We start from the raw sequence: 24498 nt of genomic DNA on the forward strand, positions 1-24498 counted from the left end.
TTCCATCTTTACACTGCATCTAATGTCTTATAAATTAAATTTGTATTTTGATTAATTGGGTATGGAGCGAGGTACAAAGTGAAAGATAGACTTCAGTGCGATGTCTTAGAGTGCAAACGAAACTCTTACCGCTTGTATGGCCATCACTGGAACCTGGATAGAGGCATACAATGTGTTTTTTAATTGGTACAAAAATGAAAATTTTGAACCTAACTTGCATCATTGCATTGTGTAAAGGACGACGTAAGACATCTTTTTATATAGCATAGAATGTCAATATGACATGTCCTGCATAACATGTGCTAGGAATAATGGAGTAGTAGCCAACAAAATGACAGCTTTAGAAAATGTATTCTTATAAATAGAAAGAAAGGGATTGGAAGATCGAGAGAAAGGGAGGAGACGGAGAAGGGTAGCATCGTTTAAATTTGTATAAATGAACAACTCAACGAAACATTTATTTAAGACATAAGTAGTCGATGCAGTTGCTCATGGTTAAATATTAAACAAAATCTATTTTCATGGAAATTGATTTTGGATGCAACGTGCCCATATATAAAAAAGACAACAAACAGGACTTAGAAATGTATTATTTCTATTCTGATATATATATATATATATATATATATATATATATATATATATATATATATATATATATATATATATATATATATATATATATATATATATATATATATACAGAGAGAGAGAGAGAGACAGAGAGAGACTCTAAAACAATGTCTCTATCTATCACTGTATTTTATATCTATCTATATATCTATCTATCTATTTATCTGTCTATCTATCTATCATTCTATCTATCTACATATCTATCTATTTGTCTATCTATCTATCTTTCTTTCTGTCTACTTATCTTTCTGTCTATCTATCTATCTATCTTTCTATCTATCTATCTGTCTCTCTATCTATCTTTCCATTTATATATCTATCTTTCTATCTATCTTCTTATCTTTCTTTCTATCTATCTATCTATATATCTATCCATCTATCTATCTATCTTTCTATCTGTCTATCTGTCTCTCTCTCTATCTATCTAAATATTAATCTGTATATCCATCCAGCTATATCTATCTAACAATATATCTATATCTGTTTATCTATTCTTCTATCTATCTCTCTGTCTTTCTATATATTCATATCTGTATAGATATAAAAGTTTAATGAAGATGTAAATCGTTTTATCTATCTATCTATCTATCTAAATATATATATATATAATTTGACAATTAATCCCAGTGTTAGGTAGACTCAAATGAAGCTAAAGCATGCTGGAAAACTGTTTGAACAACATAACTCATAATTTATGTGTGCTTCCCCAATATAGTTAGGGTTTGTCCTTAATCGATATGAAACTACATATATCGAGGCATGTGACAAAGGTGAGGAAAAGAATGAGAGAGAAGGGTGGTTTATAAATACAAAATATCTTTGAGATGGATGGTGCTAGCGAATGTTCTTACCACTTGTACGGTGTGTAGTTGAATCTGTAGAGATAAATACAGTTTTGAATGTTTTGGAATCAGCAACACGTGAACAAAGTTGTATAATAAGATTAACTTACTGGAAACGATGATTTATATATGTGTATAATATTATGTTGAAAAAGGAAGTATGGTGATGCGACATTGTGTATAAGTATTGTTTCTTATTTGATCAAAAGTGTGGATGGGATTTCTTTCGGCGTGGAAACCTACATGAGAGTGTTGTTTGGTTTTTTTTTTGTCGTTGCACATTATTATAAAATACTAAATTCGTTTCACCCGATGCTGCAGAGAAAAATGATTGCTATTGCTAAACTGTTAATCTTAAGCCGTCTGACATCATCAACATTGTCTCCAATATCTACAGGAGGACATATCGAATAGACTACCAGAAAGCGAGGTGGGTAGTGGGGGGAGGGGGGCGAGAGCGAATAATAACAATGATATATCCGAAACCAGTTGCACTTGCTTTAAAAAAAGTCCAACGTTCAAAATAGAGATAGTAAGAATGAGGACGCACTTTGATAAAATCAATGTGTTAGTGTAAGCTAGCATGCTCTCCAAGATTATGTATACTGTACAATAGCTACATTCATTGGATAGAAATATGCTATTGAAAAACTGACTTCCAAATGGCAAAAGGAGCTGAAGACGAAGTTTACATAAGACAGTTCGGAATACAAATTGAAAATATGAACGTGTTCTTCCGTGCTGACCTTCATATATATCCCTTGATTTATTTGCATATCCATTAAGTCATCGGTATAATCATTTTGCGAAGAGAGTTCAATGATACGTATCTTTTGTCATCAACGCTTATCGTACTACTAATTTTTATTCCGTATTGTTTGTGATAATAAATTAATTAGAAACGTAATACAAGATTTATAAAGAAGTATTAGGAATCATTCAAAAGTAAGAAAATTCATTTCTGGATGGACTGAATTTTATTGAAGTTAGTAGAAACACAATCTTATTCATTTTGATTGAGAATCAATGATGCTACTTCATGTATTCTGGCGTGCTGTAGATATTAGCATGTTAATTTTGAGTAAATGATGCTATAAAGGATAGAGATAAACATAATGCCATAGGCTCAAAAGTGTATATTACTGTCTGGGAGATCGGCAATTGCAGATGAGATAAGAATGACGATTTATCAAAGTGATGAGATCGCGAGTAAAATATGGAACATGATTCGTTGTAATTATTTTGCGTACTATGCAAACGCTAATGATGTAGATGAGAGGCCCCGAGTAGCATACAGGTCTAAATCGCTCTCCGTTACGGATCACTGTCATCTCACCTCTGTCTGTGTGTTTTCGTGTCTAGGATTGGACCAATTTGGGTATGTGGGAAAGCTTGCCAGTAGCCTCTCGTGTCTCGGTGGTTCATCCTGGGGTTTTTCAGGGTTCGTCCTGCACTAATAATATTTGCCACCATGCATAGTCTATAGAGTGCTGAAAAATTGCGTTAAACCCAACAACAACAAGAACATGATGTAAATGCACCTACCAGGGAAGACTTAACTTTGTGGTCCAAGGGAATATACAGAATGTCATGACTATACGCCCAACATTCTGATGAAACGTAGGTGCAAATTGAGAGAGAGAGAGAGAGAGAGAGAGAGAGAGAAAGAAAGAGAAGGAAAGTCCTGATTAATGTTAATGAAATCATTGTCTTGTTTCACCTACATCACCTAGGGTTTAACGGAAAACACGTTTGGTTTGAATATATACAAAATTCTTTGTAGAAACTGCAAGTACTGTACACTATGTTACCATCTTGTAGAAATTTTAAAATTACGAATCTTGCGTAAGGAAAGCAAGGTTTATAATGTGTGTGTCAACAAAAAAGCTCAATATTTAACAGGAAAAAATAATCGAAACGTATTGATATCCTGCAAGTCTGTTTGCAGCTGAAACAGGTTCGTTACACTTGCACATTACACATCATGACCCTTTCGGTACTTTTATAATATTGGATGTGTACAAAAATGATATATTGCATTTGACATTGAAAATATATATGAATGTCATCGTCACTATTTACCGATCATAATCACATTTTGAATAAGATTTTCTTTTGGATTAAACAAATGCCTATCTATAGATAATTTTACAATCAATTCCCGAGATGTCTAATAAAGGGTTTGCAATGAGCATTGCAATGTTCTCTGATGTTATTTGTGTACATATAGCTCCTACATGGATTAGATACGACTTAGATATCGGATGATTTTCCATCTTTACACTGCATCTAATGTCTTATAAATTAAATTTGTATTTTGATTAATTGGGTATGGAGCGAGGTACAAAGTGAAAGATAGACTTCAGTGCGATGTCTTAGAGTGGAAACGAAACTCTTACCGCTTGTATGGCCATCACTGGAACCTGGATAGAGGCATACAATGTGTTTTTTAATTGGTACAAAAATGAAAATTTCGAACCTAACTTGCATCATTGCATTGTGTAAAGGACGACGTAAGACATCTTTTTATATAGCATAGAATGTCAATATGACATGTCCTGCATAACATGTGCTAGGAATAATGGAGTAGTAGCCAACAAAATGACAGCTTTAGAAAATGTATTCTTATAAATAGAAAGAAAGGGATTGGAAGATCGAGAGAAAGGGAGGAGACGGAGAAGGGTAGCATCGTTTAAATTTGTGTAAATGAACAACTGAACGAAACATTTATTTAAGACATAAGTAGTCGATGCAGTTGCTCATGGTTAAATATTAAACAAGATATATTTTCATGGAAATTGATTTTGCATGCAACGTGCCCATATATAAAAAAGACAACAAACAGGACTTAGAAATGTATTATTTCTATCCTGATATATATATATATATATATATATATATATATATATATATATATATATATATATATATATATATATAAATATAAAGAGAGAGAGAGAGAGAGAGAGAGAGAGAGGGAGAGAGAAAGAGAGAGAGAGACACCCTAAAACAATTACTCTATCTATCACTGTATTTTATATCTATCCATATATCTATCTATATATTTATCTGTCTATCTATCTATCTATCTTTCTATCTATCTACATATCTATCTATTGGTCCATCTATCTATCTATCTTTCTTTCTATCTACTTATCTTTCTGTCTATCTATCTATCTATCTATCTTTCTATCTATCTATCTGTCTCTCTATCTATCTTTCCATTTATATATCTATCTATCTTTCTATCTATCTTCTTATCTTTCTTTCTATCTCTCTATCTATATATCTATCTATCTTTCTATCTATCTATCTGTCTCTCTCTCTCTATCTATCTATCTATCTAAATATTAATATGCATATCCATCCAGCTATATCTATCTAACTATATCCCTCTATCTGTTTATCTATTCTTTTATCTATCTCTCTGTCTTTCTATATATTCATATCTGTATAGATATAAAAGTTTAATGAAGATGTAAATCGTTTAATCTATCTCTCCATCTATCTATCTATCTATCTATCTATATATATATATATATATATATATATATATATATATATATATATATATATATATATATATATATATAGATATATAATTTGACAATTAATCCCAGTGTTAGGTAGACTCAAATGAAGCTAAAGCTGCTGGAAAACTGTTTGAACAACATAACTCATAATTTATGTGTGCTTCCCCAATATAGTTAGGGTTTGTCCTTAATCAATATGAAGCTACATATATCGAGGCATGTGACAAAGGTGAGGAAAAGAAGGAGAGAGAAGGGTGGTTTATAAATACAAAATATCTTTGAGATGGATGGTGCTAGCGAATGTTCTTACCACTTGTACGGTGTGTACTTGAATCTGAAGAGATAAATACAGTTTTGAATGTTTTGGAATCAGCAACACGTGAACAAAGTTGTATAATAAGATTAACTTACTGGAAACGATGATTTATATATGTGTATAATATTATGTTGAAAAAGGAAGTATGGTGATGCGACATTGTGTATAAGTATTGTTTCTTATTTGATCAAAAGTGTGGATGGGATTTCTTTCGACGTAGAAAACTACATGAGAGTGTTGTTTGGTTTTTTTTTTGTCGTTGCACATTATTATAAAATACTAAATTCGTTTCACCCGATGCTGCAGAGAAAAATGATTGCTATTGCTAAACTGTTAATCTTAAGCCGTCTGACATCGTCAACATTGTCTCCAATATCTACAGGAGGACATATCGAATAGACTACCAGAAAGCGAGATGGGTAGAGGGGGCAGGGGGGCGAGAGCGAATAATAACAATGATATATCCGAAACCAGTTGCACTTGCTTTAAAAAAAGTCCAACGTTCAAAATAGAGATAGTAAGAATGAGGACGCACTTTGATAAAATCAATGTGTTAGTGTAAACTAGCATGCTCTCCAAGATTATGTGTACTGTACAATAGCTACATTCATTGGATAGAAATATGCTATTGAAAAACTGACTTTCAAATGGCAAAAGGAGCTGAAGACGAAGTTTACATAAGACAGTTCGGAATACAAATTGAAAATATGAACGTGTTCTTCCGTGCTGACCTTCATATATATCCCTTGATTTATTTGCATATCCATTAAGTCATCGGTATAATCATTTTGCGAAGAGAGTTCAATGATACGTATCTTTTGTCATCAACGCTTATCGTACTACTAATTTTTATTCCGTATTGTTTGTGATAATAAATTAATTAGAAACGTAATACAAGATTTATAAAGAAGTATTAGGAATCATTCAAAAGTAAGAAAATTCATTTCTGGATGGACTGAATTTTATTGAAGTTAGTAGAAACACAATCTTATTCATTTTGATTGAGAATCAATGATGCTACTTCATGTATTCTGGCGTGCTGTAGATATTAGCATGTTAATTTTGAGTAAATGATGCTATAAAGGATAGAGATAAACATAATGCCATAGGCTCAAAAGTGTATATTACTGTCTGGGAGATCGGCAATTGCAGATGAGATAAGAATGACGATTTATCAAAGTGATGAGATCGCGAGTAAAATATGGAACATGATTCGTTGCAATTATTTTGCGTACTATGCAAACGCTAATGATGTAGATGAGGGGCCCCGAGTAGCATACAGGTCTAAATCGCTCTCCGTTACGGATCACTGTCATCTCACCTCTGTCTGTGTGTTTTCGTGTCTAGGATTGGACCAATTTGGGTATATGGGAAAGCTTGCCAGTAGCCTCTCGTGTCTCGGTGGTTCATTCTGGGGTTTTTCAGGGTTCGTCCTGCACTAATAATATTTGCCACCATGCATAGTCTATAGAAGGCTGAAAAATTGCGTTAAGCCCAACAACAACAAGAACATGATGTAAATGCACCTACCAGGGAAGACTTAACTTTGTGGTCCAAGGGAATATACAGAATGTCATGACTATACGCAAAACAGTCTGATGGAACGTAGGTGCAAATTGAGAGAGAGAGAGAGAGAGAGAGAGAGAGAGAGAGAGAGAGAGGGAGAGAGAGAGAGAGAGAAAGAAAGAGAAGGAAAGTCCTGATTAATGTTAATGAAATCATTGTCTTGTTTCACCTATATCACCTAGGGTTTAACGGAAAACACGTTTGGTTTGAATATATACAAGATTCTTTGTAGAAACTGCAAGTACTGTACACTATGTTACCATCTTGTAGAAATTTTAAAATTACGAATCTTGCGTAAGGAAAGCAAGGTTTATAATGTGTGTGTCAACAAAAAAGCTCAATATTTAACAGGAAAAAATAATCGTAACGTATTGATATCCTGCAAGTCTGTTTGCAGCTGAAACAGGTTCGTTACACTTGCACATTACACATCATGACCCTTTCGGTACTTTTATAATATTGGATGTGTACAAAAATGATATATTGCATTTGACATTGAAAATATATATGAATGTCATCGTCACTATTTACTGATCATAATCACATTTTGAATAAGATTTTCTTTTGGATTAAACAAATGCCTATCTATAGATAATTTTACAATCAATTCCCGAGATGTCTAATAAAGGGTTTGCAATGAGCATTGCAATATTCTCTGATGTTATTTGTGTACATATAGCTCCTACATGGATTAGATACGACTTAGATATCGGATGATTTTCCATCTTTACACTGCATCTAATGTCTTATAAATTAAATTTGTATTTTGATTAATTGGGTATGGAGCGAGGTACAAAGTGAAAGATAGACTTCAGTGCGATGTCTTAGAGTGCAAACGAAACTCTTACCGCTTGTATGGCCATCACTGGAACCTGGATAGAGGCATACAATGTGTTTTTTAATTGGTACAAAAATGAAAATTTTGAACCTAACTTGCATCATTGCATTGTGTAAAGGACGACGTAAGACATCTTTTTATATAGCATAGAATGTCAATATGACATGTCCTGCATAACATGTGCTAGGAATAATGGAGTAGTAGCCAACAAAATGACAGCTTTAGAAAATGTATTCTTATAAATAGAAAGAAAGGGATTGGAAGATCGAGAGAAAAGGAGGAGACGGAGAAGGGTAGCATCGTTTAAATTTGTGTAAATGAACAACTGAACGAAACATTTATTTAAGACATAAGTAGTCGATGCAGTTGCTCATGGTTAAATATTAAACAAAATCTATTTTCATGGAAATTGATTTTGGATGCAACGTGCCCATATATAAAAAAGACAACAAACAGGACTTAGAAATGTATTATTTCTATTCTGATATATATATATATATATATATATATATATATATATATATATATATATACAGAGAGAGAGAGAGAGACAGAGAGAGACTCTAAAACAATGTCTCTATCTATCACTGTATTTTATATCTATCTATATATCTATCTATCTATTTATCTGTCTATCTATCTATCATTCTATCTATCTACATATCTATCTATTTGTCTATCTATCTATCTATCTTTCTTTCTATCTACTTATCTTTCTGTCTATCTATCTATCTATCTTTCTATCTATCTATCTGTCTCTCTATCTATCTTTCCATTTATATATCTATCTATCTTTCTATCTATCTTCTTATCTTTCTTTCTATCTATCTATCTATATATCTATCCATCTATCTATCTATCTTTCTATCTGTCTATCTGTCTCTCTCTCTATCTATCTAAATATTAATCTGTATATCCATCCAGCTATATCTATCTAACAATATATCTATATCTGTTTATCTATTCTTCTATCTATCTCTCTGTCTTTCTATATATTCATATCTGTATAGATATAAAAGTTTAATGAAGATGTAAATCGTTTTATCTATCTATCTATCTATCTAAATATATATATATATAATTTGACAATTAATCCCAGTGTTAGGTAGACTCAAATGAAGCTAAAGCATGCTGGAAAACTGTTTGAACAACATAACTCATAATTTATGTGTGCTTCCCCAATATAGTTAGGGTTTGTCCTTAATCGATATGAAACTACATATATCGGGGCATGTGACAAAGGTGAGGAAAAGAAGGAGAGAGAAGGGTGGTTTATAAATACAAAATATCTTTGAGATGGATGGTGCTAGCGAATGTTCTTACCACTTGTACGGTGTGTAGTTGAATCTGTAGAGATAAATACAGTTTTGAATGTTTTGGAATCAGCAACACGTGAACAAAGTTGTATAATAAGATTAACTTACTGGAAACGATGATTTATATATGTGTATAATATTATGTTGAAAAAGGAAGTATGGTGATGCGACATTGTGTATAAGTATTGTTTCTTATTTGATCAAAAGTGTGGATGGGATTTCTTTCGGCGTGGAAACCTACATGAGAGTGTTGTTTGGGTTTTTTTTTGTCGTTGCACATTATTATAAAATACTAAATTCGTTTCACCCGATGCTGCAGAGAAAAATGATTGCTATTGCTAAACTGTTAATCTTAAGCCGTCTGACATCATCAACATTGTCTCCAATATCTACAGGAGGACATATCGAATAGACTACCAGAAAGCGAGGTGGGTAGTGGGGGGAGGGGGGCGAGAGCGAATAATAACAATGATATATCCGAAACCAGTTGCACTTGCTTTAAAAAAAGTCCAACGTTCAAAATAGAGATAGTAAGAATGAGGACGCACTTTGATAAAATCAATGTGTTAGTGTAAGCTAGCATGCTCTCCAAGATTATGTGTACTGTACAATAGCTACATTCATTGGATAGAAATATGCTATTGAAAAACTGACTTTCAAATGGCAAAAGGAGCTGAAGACGAAGTTTACATAAGACAGTTCGGAATACAAATTGAAAATATGAACGTGTTCTTCCGTGCTGACCTTCATATATATCCCTTGATTTATTTGCATATCCATTAAGTCATCGGTATAATCATTTTGCGAAGAGAGTTCAATGATACGTATCTTTTGTCATCAACGCTTATCGTACTACTAATTTTTATTCCGTATTGTTTGTGATAATAAATTATTTAGAAACGTAATACAAGAGTTATAAAGAAGTATTAGGAATCATTCAAAAGTAAGAAAATTCATTTCTGGATGGACTGAATTTTATTGAAGTTAGTAGAAACACAATCTTATTCATTTTGATTGAGAATCAATGATGCTACTTCATGTATTCTGGCGTGCTGTAGATATTAGCATGTTAATTTTGAGTAAATGATGCTATAAAGGATAGAGATAAACATAATGCCATAGGCTCAAAAGTGTATATTACTGTCTGGGAGATCGGCAATTGCAGATGAGATAAGAATGACGATTTCTCAAAGTGATGAGATCGCGAGTAAAATATGGAACATGATTCGTTGTAATTATTTTGCGTACTATGCAAACGCTAATGATGTAGATGAGAGGCCCCGAGTAGCATACAGGTCTAAATCGCTCTCCGTTACGGATCACTGTCATCTCACCTCTGTCTGTGTGTTTTCGTGTCTAGGATTGGACCAATTTGGGTATGTGGGAAAGCTTGCCAGTAGCCTCTCGTGTCTCGGTGGTTCATCCTGGGGTTTTTCAGGGTTCGTCCTGCACTAATAATATTTGCCACCATGCATAGTCTATAGAGTGCTGAAAAATTGCGTTAAACCCAACAACAACAAGAACATGATGTAAATGCACCTACCAGGGAAGACTTAACTTTGTGGTCCAAGGGAATATACAGAATGTCATGACTATACGCCCAACATTCTGATGAAACGTAGGTGCAAATTGAGAGAGAGAGAGAGAGAGAGAGAGAGAGAGAGAGAAAGAAAGAGAAGGAAAGTCCTGATTAATGTTAATGAAATCATTGTCTTGTTTCACCTACATCACCTAGGGTTTAACGGAAAACACGTTTGGTTTGAATATATACAAGATTCTTTGTAGAAACTGCAAGTACTGTACACTATGTTACCATCTTGTAGAAATTTTAAAATTACGAATCTTGCGTAAGGAAAGCAAGGTTTATAATGTGTGTGTCAACAAAAAAGCTCAATATTTAACAGGAAAAAATAATCGTAACGTATTGATATCCTGCAAGTCTGTTTGCAGCTGAAACAGGTTCGTTACACTTGCACATTACACATCATGACCCTTTCGGTACTTTTATAATATTGGATGTGTACAAAAATGATATATTGCATTTGACATTGAAAATATATATGAATGTCATCGTCACTATTTACTGATCATAATCACATTTTGAATAAGATTTTCTTTTGGATTAAACAAATGCCTATCTATAGATAATTTTACAATCAATTCCCGAGATGTCTAATAAAGGGTTTGCAATGAGCATTGCAATATTCTCTGATGTTATTTGTGTACATATAGCTCCTACATGGATTAGATACGACTTAGATATCGGATGATTTTCCATCTTTACACTGCATCTAATGTCTTATAAATTAAATTTGTATTTTGATTAATTGGGTATGGAGCGAGGTACAAAGTGAAAGATAGACTTCAGTGCGATGTCTTAGAGTGCAAACGAAACTCTTACCGCTTGTATGGCCATCACTGGAACCTGGATAGAGGCATACAATGTGTTTTTTTAATTGGTACAAAAATGAAAATTTTGAACCTAACTTGCATCATTGCATTGTGTAAAGGACGACGTAAGACATCTTTTTATATAGCATAGAATGTCAATATGACATGTCCTGCATAACATGTGCTAGGAATAATGGAGTAGTAGCCAACAAAATGACAGCTTTAGAAAATGTATTCTTATAAATAAAAAGAAAGGGATTGGAAGATCGAGAGAAAGGGAGGAGACGGAGAAGGGTAGCATCGTTTAAATTTGTATAAATGAACAACTCAACGAAACATTTATTTAAGACATAAGTAGTCCATGCAGTTGCTCATGGTTAAATATTAAACAAAATCTATTTTCATGGAAATTGATTTTGGATGCAACGTGCCCATATATAAAAAAGACAACAAACAGGACTTAGAAATGTATTATTTCTATTCTGATATATATATATATATATATATATATATATATATATATATATATATATATATATATATATACATATATATATATATATATATATATATATATATATATATATACAGAGAGAGAGAGAGAGACAGAGAGAGACTCTAAAACAATGTCTCTATCTATCACTGTATTTTATATCTATCTATATATCTATTTATCTGTCTATCTATCTATCATTCTATCTATCTACATATCTATTTGTCTATCTATCTATCTATCTTTCTTTCTATCTACTTATCTTTCTGTCTATCTATCTATCTATCTTTCTATCTATCTATCTGTCTCTCTATCTATCTTTCCATTTATATATCTATCTATCTTTCTATCTATCTTCTTATCTTTCTTTCTATCTATCTATCTATATATCTATCCATCTATCTATCTATCTTTCTATCTGTCTATCTGTCTCTCTCTCTATCTATCTAAATATTAATCTGTATATCCATCCAGCTATATCTATCTAACAATATATCTATATCTGTTTATCTATTCTTCTATCTATCTCTCTGTCTTTCTATATATTCATATCTGTATAGATATAAAAGTTTAATGAAGATGTAAATCATTTTATCTATCTATCTATCTATCTAAATATATATATATATATAATTTGACAATTAATCCCAGTGTTAGGTAGACTCAAATGAAGCTAAAGCATGCTGGAAAACTGTTTGAACAACATAACTCATAATTTATGTGTGCTTCCCCAATATAGTTAGGGTTTGTCCTTAATCGATATGAAACTACATATATCGGGGCATGTGACAAAGGTGAGGAAAAGAATGAGAGAGAAGGGTGGTTTATAAATACAAAATATCTTTGAGATGGATGGTGCTAGCGAATGTTCTTACCACTTGTACGGTGTGTAGTTGAATCTGTAGAGATAAATACAGTTTTGAATGTTTTGGAATCAGCAACACGTGAACAAAGTTGTATAATAAGATTAACTTACTGGAAACGATGATTTATATATGTGTATAATATTATGTTGAAAAAGGAAGTATGGTGATGCGACATTGTGTATAAGTATTGTTTCTTATTTGATCAAAAGTGTGGATGGGATTTCTTTCGGCGTGGAAACCTACATGAGAGTGTTGTTTGGTTTTTTTTTTGTCGTTGCACATTATTATAAAATACTAAATTCGTTTCACCCGATGCTGCAGAGAAAAATGATTGCTATTGCTAAACTGTTAATCTTAAGCCGTCTGACATCATCAACATTGTCTCCAATATCTACAGGAGGACATATCGAATAGACTACCAGAAAGCGAGGTGGGTAGTGGGGGGAGGGGGGCGAGAGCGAATAATAACAATGATATATCCGAAACCAGTTGCACTTGCTTTAAAAAAAGTCCAACGTTCAAAATAGAGATAGTAAGAATGAGGACGCACTTTGATAAAATCAATGTGTTAGTGTAAGCTAGCATGCTCTCCAAGATTATGTGTACTGTACAATAGCTACATTCATTGGATAGAAATATGCTATTGAAAAACTGACTTTCAAATGGCAAAAGGAGCTGAAGACGAAGTTTACATAAGACAGTTCGGAATACAAATTGAAAATATGAACGTGTTCTTCCGTGCTGACCTTCATATATATCCCTTGATTTATTTGCATATCCATTAAGTCATCGGTATAATCATTTTGCGAAGAGAGTTCAATGATACGTATCTTTTGTCATCAACGCTTATCGTACTACTAATTTTTATTCCGTATTGTTTGTGATAATAAATTATTTAGAAACGTAATACAAGAGTTATAAAGAAGTATTAGGAATCATTCAAAAGTAAGAAAATTCATTTCTGGATGGACTGAATTTTATTGAAGTTAGTAGAAACACAATCTTATTCATTTTGATTGAGAATCAATGATGCTACTTCATGTATTCTGGCGTGCTGTAGATATTAGCATGTTAATTTTGAGTAAATGATGCTATAAAGGATAGAGATAAACATAATGCCATAGGCTCAAAAGTGTATATTACTGTCTGGGAGATCGGCAATTGCAGATGAGATAAGAATGACGATTTCTCAAAGTGATGAGATCGCGAGTAAAATATGGAACATGATTCGTTGTAATTATTTTGCGTACTATGCAAACGCTAATGATGTAGATGAGAGGCCCCGAGTAGCATACAGGTCTAAATCGCTCTCCGTTACGGATCACTGTCATCTCACCTCTGTCTGTGTGTTTTCGTGTCTAGGATTGGACCAATTTGGGTATGTGGGAAAGCTTGCCAGTAGCCTCTCGTGTCTCGGTGGTTCATCCTGGGGTTTTTCAGGGTTCGTCCTGCACTAATAATATTTGCCACCATGCATAGTCTATAGAGTGCTGAAAAATTGCGTTAAACCCAACAACAACAAGAACATGATGTAAATGCACCTACCAGGGAAGACTTAACTTTGTGGTCCAAGGGAATATACAGAATGTCATGACTATACGCCCAACATTCTGATGAAACGTAGGTGCAAATTGAGAGAGAGAGAGAGAGAGAGAGAGAGAGAGAGAGAGAAAGAAAGAGAAGGAAAGTCCTGATTAATGTTAATGAAATCATTGTCTTGTTTCACCTACATCACCTAGGGTTTAACGGAAAACACGTTTGGTTTGAATATATACAAGATTCTTTGTAGAAACTGCAAGTACTGTACACTATGTTACCATCTTGTAGAAATTTTAAAATTACGAATCTTGCGTAAGGAAAGCAAGGTTTATAATGTGTGTGTCAACAAAAAAGCTCAATATTTAACAGGAAAAAATAATCGTAACGTATTGATATCCTGCAAGTCTGTTTGCAGCTGAAACAGGTTCGTTACACTTGCACATTGCACATCATGACCCTTTCGGTACTTTTATAATATTGGATGTGTACAAAAATGATATATTGCATTTGACATTGAAAATATATATGAATGTCATCGTCACTATTTACTGATCATAATCACATTTTGAATAAGATTTTCTTTTGGATTAAACAAATGCCTATCTATAGATAATTTTACAATCAATTCCCGAGATGTCTAATAAAGGGTTTGCAATGAGCATTGCAATGTTCTCTGATGTTATTTGTGTACATATAGCTCCTACATGGATTAGATACGACTTAGATATCGGATGATTTTCCATCTTTACACTGCATCTAATGTCTTATAAATTAAATTTGTATTTTGATTAATTGGGTATGGAGCGAGGTACAAAGTGAAAGATAGACTTCAGTGCGATGTCTTAGAGTGCAAACGAAACTCTTACCGCTTGTATGGCCATCACTGGAACCTGGATAGAGGCATACAATGTGTTTTTTAATTGGTACAAAAATGAAAATTTCGAACCTAACTTGCATCATTGCATTGTGTAAAGGACGACGTAAGACATCTTTTTATATAGCATAGAATGTCAATATGACATGTCCTGCATAACATGTGCTAGGAATAATGGAGTAGTAGCCAACAAAATGACAGCTTTAGAAAATGTATTCTTATAAATAGAAAGAAAGGGATTGGAAGATCGAGAGAAAGGGAGGAGACGGAGAAGGGTAGCATCGTTTAAATTTGTGTAAATGAACAACTGAACGAAACATTTATTTAAGACATAAGTAGTCGATGCAGTTGCTCATGGTTAAATATTAAACAAGATATATTTTCATGGAAATTGATTTTGGATGCAACGTGCCCATATATAAAAAAGACAACAAACAGGACTTAGAAATGTATTATTTCTATCCTGATATATATATATATATATATATATATATATATATATATATATATATATATATATATAAAGGGAGAGAGAGAGAGAGAGAGAGAGAGAGAGAGGGAGAGAGAAAGAGAGAGAGAGACACCCTAAAACAATTACTCTATCTATCACTGTATTTTATATCTATCCATATATCTATCTATATATTTATCTGTCTATATATCTATCTATCTTTCTATCTATCTACATATCTATCTATTGGTCCATCTATCTATCTATCTTTCTTTCTATCTACTTATCTTTCTGTCTATCTATCTATCTATCTATCTTTCTATCTATCTATCTGTCTCTCTATCTATCTTTCCATTTATATATCTATCTATCTTTCTATCTATCTTCTTATCTTTCTTTCTATCTCTCTATCTATATATCTATCTATCTTTCTATCTATCTATCTGTCTCTCTCTCTCTATCTATCTATCTATCTAAATATTAATATGTATATCCATCCAGCTATATCTATCTAACTATATCCCTCTATCTGTTTATCTATTCTTTTATCTATCTCTCTGTCTTTCTATATATTCATATCTGTATAGATATAAAAGTTTAATGAAGATGTAAATCGTTTAATCTATCTCTCCATCTATCTATCTATCTATCTATCTATCTATCTATATATATATATATATATATATATATATATATATATATATATATATATATATATATATATATATATATATATATATATATATATATATAGATATATAATTTGACAATTAATCCCAGTGTTAGGTAGACTCAAATGAAGCTAACGCCGCTGGAAAACTGTTTGAACAACATAACTCATAATTTATGTGTGCTTCCCCAATATAGTTAGGGTTTGTCCTTATTCGATATGAAGCTACATATATCGAGGCATGTGACAAAGGTGAGGAAAAGAAGGAGAGAGAAGGGTGGTTTATAAATACAAAATATCTTTGAGATGGATGGTGCTAGCGAATGTTCTTACCACTTGTACGGTGTGTAGTTGAATCTGAAGAGATAAATACAGTTTTGAATGTTTTGGAATCAGCAACACGTGAACAAAGTTGTATAATAAGATTAACTTACTGGAAACGATGATTTATATATGTGTATAATATTATGTTGAAAAAGGAAGTATGGTGATGCGACATTGTGTATAAGTATTGTTTCTTATTTGATCAAAAGTGTGGATGGGATTTCTTTCGACGTAGAAAACTACATGAGAGTGTTGTTTGGTTTTTTTTTGTCGTTGCACATTATTATAAAATACTAAATTCGTTTCACCCGATGCTGCAGAGAAAAATGATTGCTATTGCTAAACTGTTAATCTTAAGCCGTCTGACATCGTCAACATTGTCTCCAATATCTACAGGAGGACATATCGAATAGACTACCAGAAAGCGAGATCGGTAGAGGGGGCAGGGGGGCGAGAGCGCATAATAACAATGATATATCCGAAACCAGTTGCACTTGCTTTAAAAAAAGTCCAACGTTCAAAATAGAGATAGTAAGAATGAGGACGCACTTTGATAAAATCAATGTGTTAGTGTAAACTAGCATGCTCTCCAAGATTATGTGTACTGTACAATAGCTACATTCATTGGATAGAAATATGCTATTGAAAAACTGACTTTCAAATGGCAAAAGGAGCTGAAGACGAAGTTTACATAAGACAGTTCGGAATACAAATTGAAAATATGAACGTGTTCTTCCGTGCTGACCTTCATATATATCCCTTGATTTATTTGCATATCCATTAAGTCATCGGTATAATCATTTTGCGAAGAGAGTTCAATGATACGTATCTTTTGTCATCAACGCTTATCGTACTACTAATTTTTATTCCGTATTGTTTGTGATAATAAATTATTTAGAAACGTAATACAAGATTTATAAAGAAGTATTAGGAATCATTCAAAAGTAAGAAAATTCATTTCTGGATGGACTGAATTTTATTGAAGTTAGTAGAAACACAATCTTATTCATTTTGATTGAGAATCAATGATGCTACTTCATGTATTCTGGCGTGCTGTAGATATTAGCATGTTAATTTTGAGTAAATGATGCTATAAAGGATAGAGATAAACATAATGCCATAGGCTCAAAAGTGTATATTACTGTCTGGGAGATCGGCAATTGCAGATGAGATAAGAATGACGATTTATCAAAGTGATGAGATCGCGAGTAAAATATGGAACATGATTCGTTGCAATTATTTTGCGTACTATGCAAACGCTAATGATGTAGATGAGGGGCCCCGAGTAGCATACAGGTCTAAATCGCTCTCCGTTACGGATCACTGTCATCTCACCTCTGTCTGTGTGTTTTCGTGTCTAGGATTGGACCAATTTGGGTATATGGGAAAGCTTGCCAGTAGCCTCTCGTGTCTCGGTGGTTCATTCTGGGGTTTTTCAGGGTTCGTCCTGCACTAATAATATTTGCCACCATGCATAGTCTATAGAAGGCTGAAAAATTGCGTTAAGCCCAACAACAACAACAACATGATGTAAATGCACCTACCAGGGAAGACTTAACTTTGTGGTCCAAGGGAATATACAGAATGTCATGACTATACGCAAAACAGTCTGATGGAACGTAGGTGCAAATTGAGAGAGAGAGAGAGAGAGAGAGAGAGAGAGAGAGAGAGAGAGAAAGAAAGAGAAGGAAAGTCCTGATTAATGTTAATGAAATCATTGTCTTGTTTCACCTATATCACCTAGGGTTTAACGGAAAACACGTTTGGTTTGAATATATACAAGATTCTTTGTAGAAACTGCAAGTACTGTACACTATGTTACCATCTTGTAGAAATTTTAAAATTACGAATCTTGCGTAAGGAAAGCAAGGTTTATAATGTGTGTGTCAACAAAAAAGCTCAATATTTAACAGGAAAAAATAATCGTAACGTATTGATATCCTGCAAGTCTGTTTGCAGCTGAAACAGGTTCGTTACACTTGCACATTACACATCATGACCCTTTCGGTACTTTTATAATATTGGATGTGTACAAAAATGATATATTGCATTTGACATTGAAAATATATATGAATGTCATCGTCACTATTTACTGATCATAATCACATTTTGAATAAGATTTTCTTTTGGATTAAACAAATGCCTATCTATAGATAATTTTACAATCAATTCCCGAGATGTCTAATAAAGGGTTTGCAATGAGCATTGCAATATTCTCTGATGTTATTTGTGTACATATAGCTCCTACATGGATTAGATACGACTTAGATATCGGATGATTTTCCATCTTTACACTGCATCTAATGTCTTATAAATTAAATTTGTATTTTGATTAATTGGGTATGGAGCGAGGTACAAAGTGAAAGATAGACTTCAGTGCGATGTCTTAGAGTGCAAACGAAACTCTTACCGCTTGTATGGCCATCACTGGAACCTGGATAGAGGCATACAATGTGTTTTTTAATTGGTACAAAAATGAAAATTTTGAACCTAACTTGCATCATTGCATTGTGTAAAGGACGACGTAAGACATCTTTTTATATAGCATAGAATGTCAATATGACATGTCCTGCATAACATGTGCTAGGAATAATGGAGTAGTAGCCAACAAAATGACAGCTTTAGAAAATGTATTCTTATAAATAGAAAGAAAGGGATTGGAAGATCGAGAGAAAGGGAGGAGACGGAGAAGGGTAGCATCGTTTAAATTTGTATAAATGAACAACTCAACGAAACATTTATTTAAGACATAAGTAGTCGATGCAGTTGCTCATGGTTAAATATTAAACAAAATCTATTTTCATGGAAATTGATTTTGGATGCAACGTGCCCATATATAAAAAAGACAACAAACAGGACTTAGAAATGTATTATTTCTATTCTGATATATATATATATATATATATATATATATATATATATATATATATATATATATATATATATATATATATATATACAGAGAGAGAGAGAGAGAGAGACAGAGAGAGACTCTAAAACAATGTCTCTATCTATCACTGTATTTTATATCTATCTATATATCTATCTATCTATTTATCTGTCTATCTATCTATCATTCTATCTATCTACATATCTATCTATTTGTCTATCTATCTATCTATCTTTCTTTCTATCTACTTATCTTTCTGTCTATCTATCTATCTATCTTTCTATCTATCTATCTGTCTCTCTATCTATCTTTCCATTTATATATCTATCTATCTTTCTATCTATCTTCTTATCTTTCTTTCTATCTATCTATCTATATATCTATCCATCTATCTATCTATCTTTCTATCTGTCTATCTGTCTCTCTCTCTATCTATCTAAATATTAATAATGTATATCCATCCAGCTATATCTATCTAACAATATATCTATATCTGTTTATCTATTCTTCTATCTATCTCTCTGTCTTTCTATATATTCATATCTGTATAGATATAAAAGTTTAATGAAGATGTAAATCGTTTTATCTATCTATCTATCTATCTAAATATATATATATATAATTTGACAATTAATCCCAGTGTTAGGTAGACTCAAATGAAGCTAAAGCATGCTGGAAAACTGTTTGAACAACATAACTCATAATTTATGTGTGCTTCCCCAATATAGTTAGGGTTTGTCCTTAATCGATATGAAACTACATATATCGGGGCATGTGACAAAGGTGAGGAAAAGAATGAGAGAGAAGGGTGGTTTATAAATACAAAATATCTTTGAGATGGATGGTGCTAGCGAATGTTCTTACCACTTGTACGGTGTGTAGTTGAATCTGTAGAGATAAATACAGTTTTGAATGTTTTGGAATCAGCAACACGTGAACAAAGTTGTATAATAAGATTAACTTACTGGAAACGATGATTTATATATGTGTATAATATTATGTTGAAAAAGGAAGTATGGTGATGCGACATTGTGTATAAGTATTGTTTCTTATTTGATCAAAAGTGTGGATGGGATTTCTTTCGGCGTGGAAACCTACATGAGAGTGTTGTTTGGTTTTTTTTTTGTCGTTGCACATTATTATAAAATACTAAATTCGTTTCACCCGATGCTGCAGAGAAAAATGATTGCTATTGCTAAACTGTTAATCTTAAGCCGTCTGACATCATCAACATTGTCTCCAATATCTACAGGAGGACATATCGAATAGACTACCAGAAAGCGAGGTGGGTAGTGGGGGGAGGGGGGCGAGAGCGAATAATAACAATGATATATCCGAAACCAGTTGCACTTGCTTTAAAAAAAGTCCAACGTTCAAAATAGAGATAGTAAGAATGAGGACGCACTTTGATAAAATCAATGTGTTAGTGTAAGCTAGCATGCTCTCCAAGATTATGTGTACTGTACAATAGCTACATTCATTGGATAGAAATATGCTATTGAAAAACTGACTTTCAAATGGCAAAAGGAGCTGAAGACGAAGTTTACATAAGACAGTTCGGAATACAAATTGAAAATATGAACGTGTTCTTCCGTGCTGACCTTCATATATATCCCTTGATTTATTTGCATATCCATTAAGTCATCGGTATAATCATTTTGCGAAGAGAGTTCAATGATACGTATCTTTTGTCATCAACGCTTATCGTACTACTAATTTTTATTCCGTATTGTTTGTGATAATAAATTATTTAGAAACGTAATACAAGAGTTATAAAGAAGTATTAGGAATCATTCAAAAGTAAGAAAATTCATTTCTGGATGGGCTGAATTTTATTGAAGTTAGTAGAAACACAATCTTATTCATTTTGATTGAGAATCAATGATGCTACTTCATGTATTCTGGCGTGCTGTAGATATTAGCATGTTAATTTTGAGTAAATGATGCTATAAAGGATAGAGATAAACATAATGCCATAGGCTCAAAAGTGTATATTACTGTCTGGGAGATCGGCAATTGCAGATGAGATAAGAATGACGATTTCTCAAAGTGATGAGATCGCGAGTAAAATATGGAACATGATTCGTTGTAATTATTTTGCGTACTATGCAAACGCTAATGATGTAGATGAGAGGCCCCGAGTAGCATACAGGTCTAAATCGCTCTCCGTTACGGATCACTGTCATCTCACCTCTGTCTGTGTGTTTTCGTGTCTAGGATTGGACCAATTTGGGTATGTGGGAAAGCTTGCCAGTAGCCTCTCGTGTCTCGGTGGTTCATCCTGGGGTTTTTCAGGGTTCGTCCTGCACTAATAATATTTGCCACCATGCATAGTCTATAGAGTGCTGAAAAATTGCGTTAAACCCAACAACAACAAGAACATGATGTAAATGCACCTACCAGGGAAGACTTAACTTTGTGGTCCAAGGGAATATACAGAATGTCATGACTATACGCCCAACATTCTGATGAAACGTAGGTGCAAATTGAGAGAGAGAGAGAGAGAGAGAGAGAGAGAGAAAGAAAGAGAAGGAAAGTCCTGATTAATGTTAATGAAATCATTGTCTTGTTTCACCTACATCACCTAGGGTTTAACGGAAAACACGTTTGGTTTGAATATATACAAGATTCTTTGTAGAAACTGCAAGTACTGTACACTATGTTACCATCTTGTAGAAATTTTAAAATTACGAATCTTGCGTAAGGAAAGCAAGGTTTATAATGTGTGTGTCAACAAAAAAGCTCAATATTTAACAGGAAAAAATAATCGTAACGTATTGATATCCTGCAAGTCTGTTTGCAGCTGAAACAGGTTCGTTACACTTGCACATTACACATCATGACCCTTTCGGTACTTTTATAATATTGGATGTGTACAAAAATGATATATTGCATTTGACATTGAAAATATATATGAATGTCATCGTCACTATTTACTGATCATAATCACATTTTGAATAAGATTTTCTTTTGGATTAAACAAATGCCTATCTATAGATAATTTTACAATCAATTCCCGAGATGTCTAATAAAGGGTTTGCAATGAGCATTGCAATGTTCTCTGATGTTATTTGTGTACATATAGCTCCTACATGGATTAGATACGACTTAGATATCGGATGATTTTCCATCTTTACACTGCATCTAATGTCTTATAAATTAAATTTGTATTTTGATTAATTGGGTATGGAGCGAGGTACAAAGTGAAAGATAGACTTCAGTGCGATGTCTTAGAGTGCAAACGAAACTCTTACCGCTTGTATGGCCATCACTGGAACCTGGATAGAGGCATACAATGTGTTTTTTAATTGGTACAAAAATGAAAATTTCGAACCTAACTTGCATCATTGCATTGTGTAAAGGACGACGTAAGACATCTTTTTATATAGCATAGAATGTCAATATGACATGTCCTGCATAACATGTGCTAGGAATAATGGAGTAGTAGCCAACAAAATGACAGCTTTAGAAAATGTATTCTTATAAATAGAAAGAAAGGGATTGGAAGATCGAGAGAAAGGGAGGAGACGGAGAAGGGTAGCATCGTTTAAATTTGTGTAAATGAACAACTGAACGAAACATTTATTTAAGACATAAGTAGTCGATGCAGTTGCTCATGGTTAAATATTAAACAAGATATATTTTCATGGAAATTGATTTTGGATGCAACGTGCCCATATATAAAAAGGACAACAAACAGGACTTAGAAATGTATTATTTCTATCCTGATATATATATATATATATATATATATATATATATATATATATAAATATAAAGAGAGAGAGAGAGAGAGAGAGAGAGAGAGGGAGAGAGAAAGAGAGAGAGAGACACCCTAAAACAATTACTCTATCTATCACTGTATTTTATATCTATCCATATATCTATCTATATATTTATCTGTCTATCTATCTATCTATCTTTCTATCTATCTACATATCTATCTATTGGTCCATCTATCTATCTATCTTTCTTTCTATCTACTTATCTTTCTGTCTATCTATCTATCTATCTATCTTTCTATCTATCTATCTGTCTCTCTATCTATCTTTCCATTTATATATCTATCTATCTTTCTATCTATCTTCTTATCTTTCTTTCTATCTCTCTATCTATATATCTATCTATCTTTCTATCTATCTATCTGTCTCTCTCTCTCTATCTATCTATCTATCTAAATATTAATATGTATATCCATCCAGCTATATCTATCTAACTATATCCCTCTATCTGTTTATCTATTCTTTTATCTATCTCTCTGTCTTTCTATATATTCATATCTGTATAGATATAAAAGTTTAATGAAGATGTAAATCGTTTAATCTATCTCTCCATCTATCTATCTATCTATCTATCTATATATATATATATATATATATATATATATATATATATATATATATATATATATATATATATATATATATATATATATATATAGATATATAATTTGACAATTAATCCCAGTGTTAGGTAGACTCAAATGAAGCTAAAGCTGCTGGAAAACTGTTTGAACAACATAACTCATAATTTATGTGTGCTTCCCCAATATAGTTAGGGTTTTGTCCTTAATCGATATGAAGCTACATATATCGAGGCATGTGACAAAGGTGAGGAAAAGAAGGAGAGAGAAGGGTGGTTTATAAATACAAAATATCTTTGAGATGGATGGTGCTAGCGAATGTTCTTACCACTTGTACGGTGTGTAGTTGAATCTGAAGAGATAAATACAATTTTGAATGTTTTGGAATCAGCAACACGTGAACAAAGTTGTATAATAAGATTAACTTACTGGAAACGATGATTTATATATGTGTATAATATTATGTTGAAAAAGGAAGTATGGTGATGCGACATTGTGTATAAGTATTGTTTCTTATTTGATCAAAAGTGTGGATGGGATTTCTTTCGACGTAGAAAACTACATGAGAGTGTTGTTTGGTTTTTTTTTGTCGT

The sequence above is a fragment of the Sinohyriopsis cumingii genome, chromosome 10 (genome assembly GCF_028554795.1).
Source record: "Sinohyriopsis cumingii isolate HCF-2022 chromosome 10, ASM2855479v2, whole genome shotgun sequence".
NCBI lineage: Eukaryota > Metazoa > Mollusca > Bivalvia > Unionida > Unionidae > Sinohyriopsis > Sinohyriopsis cumingii.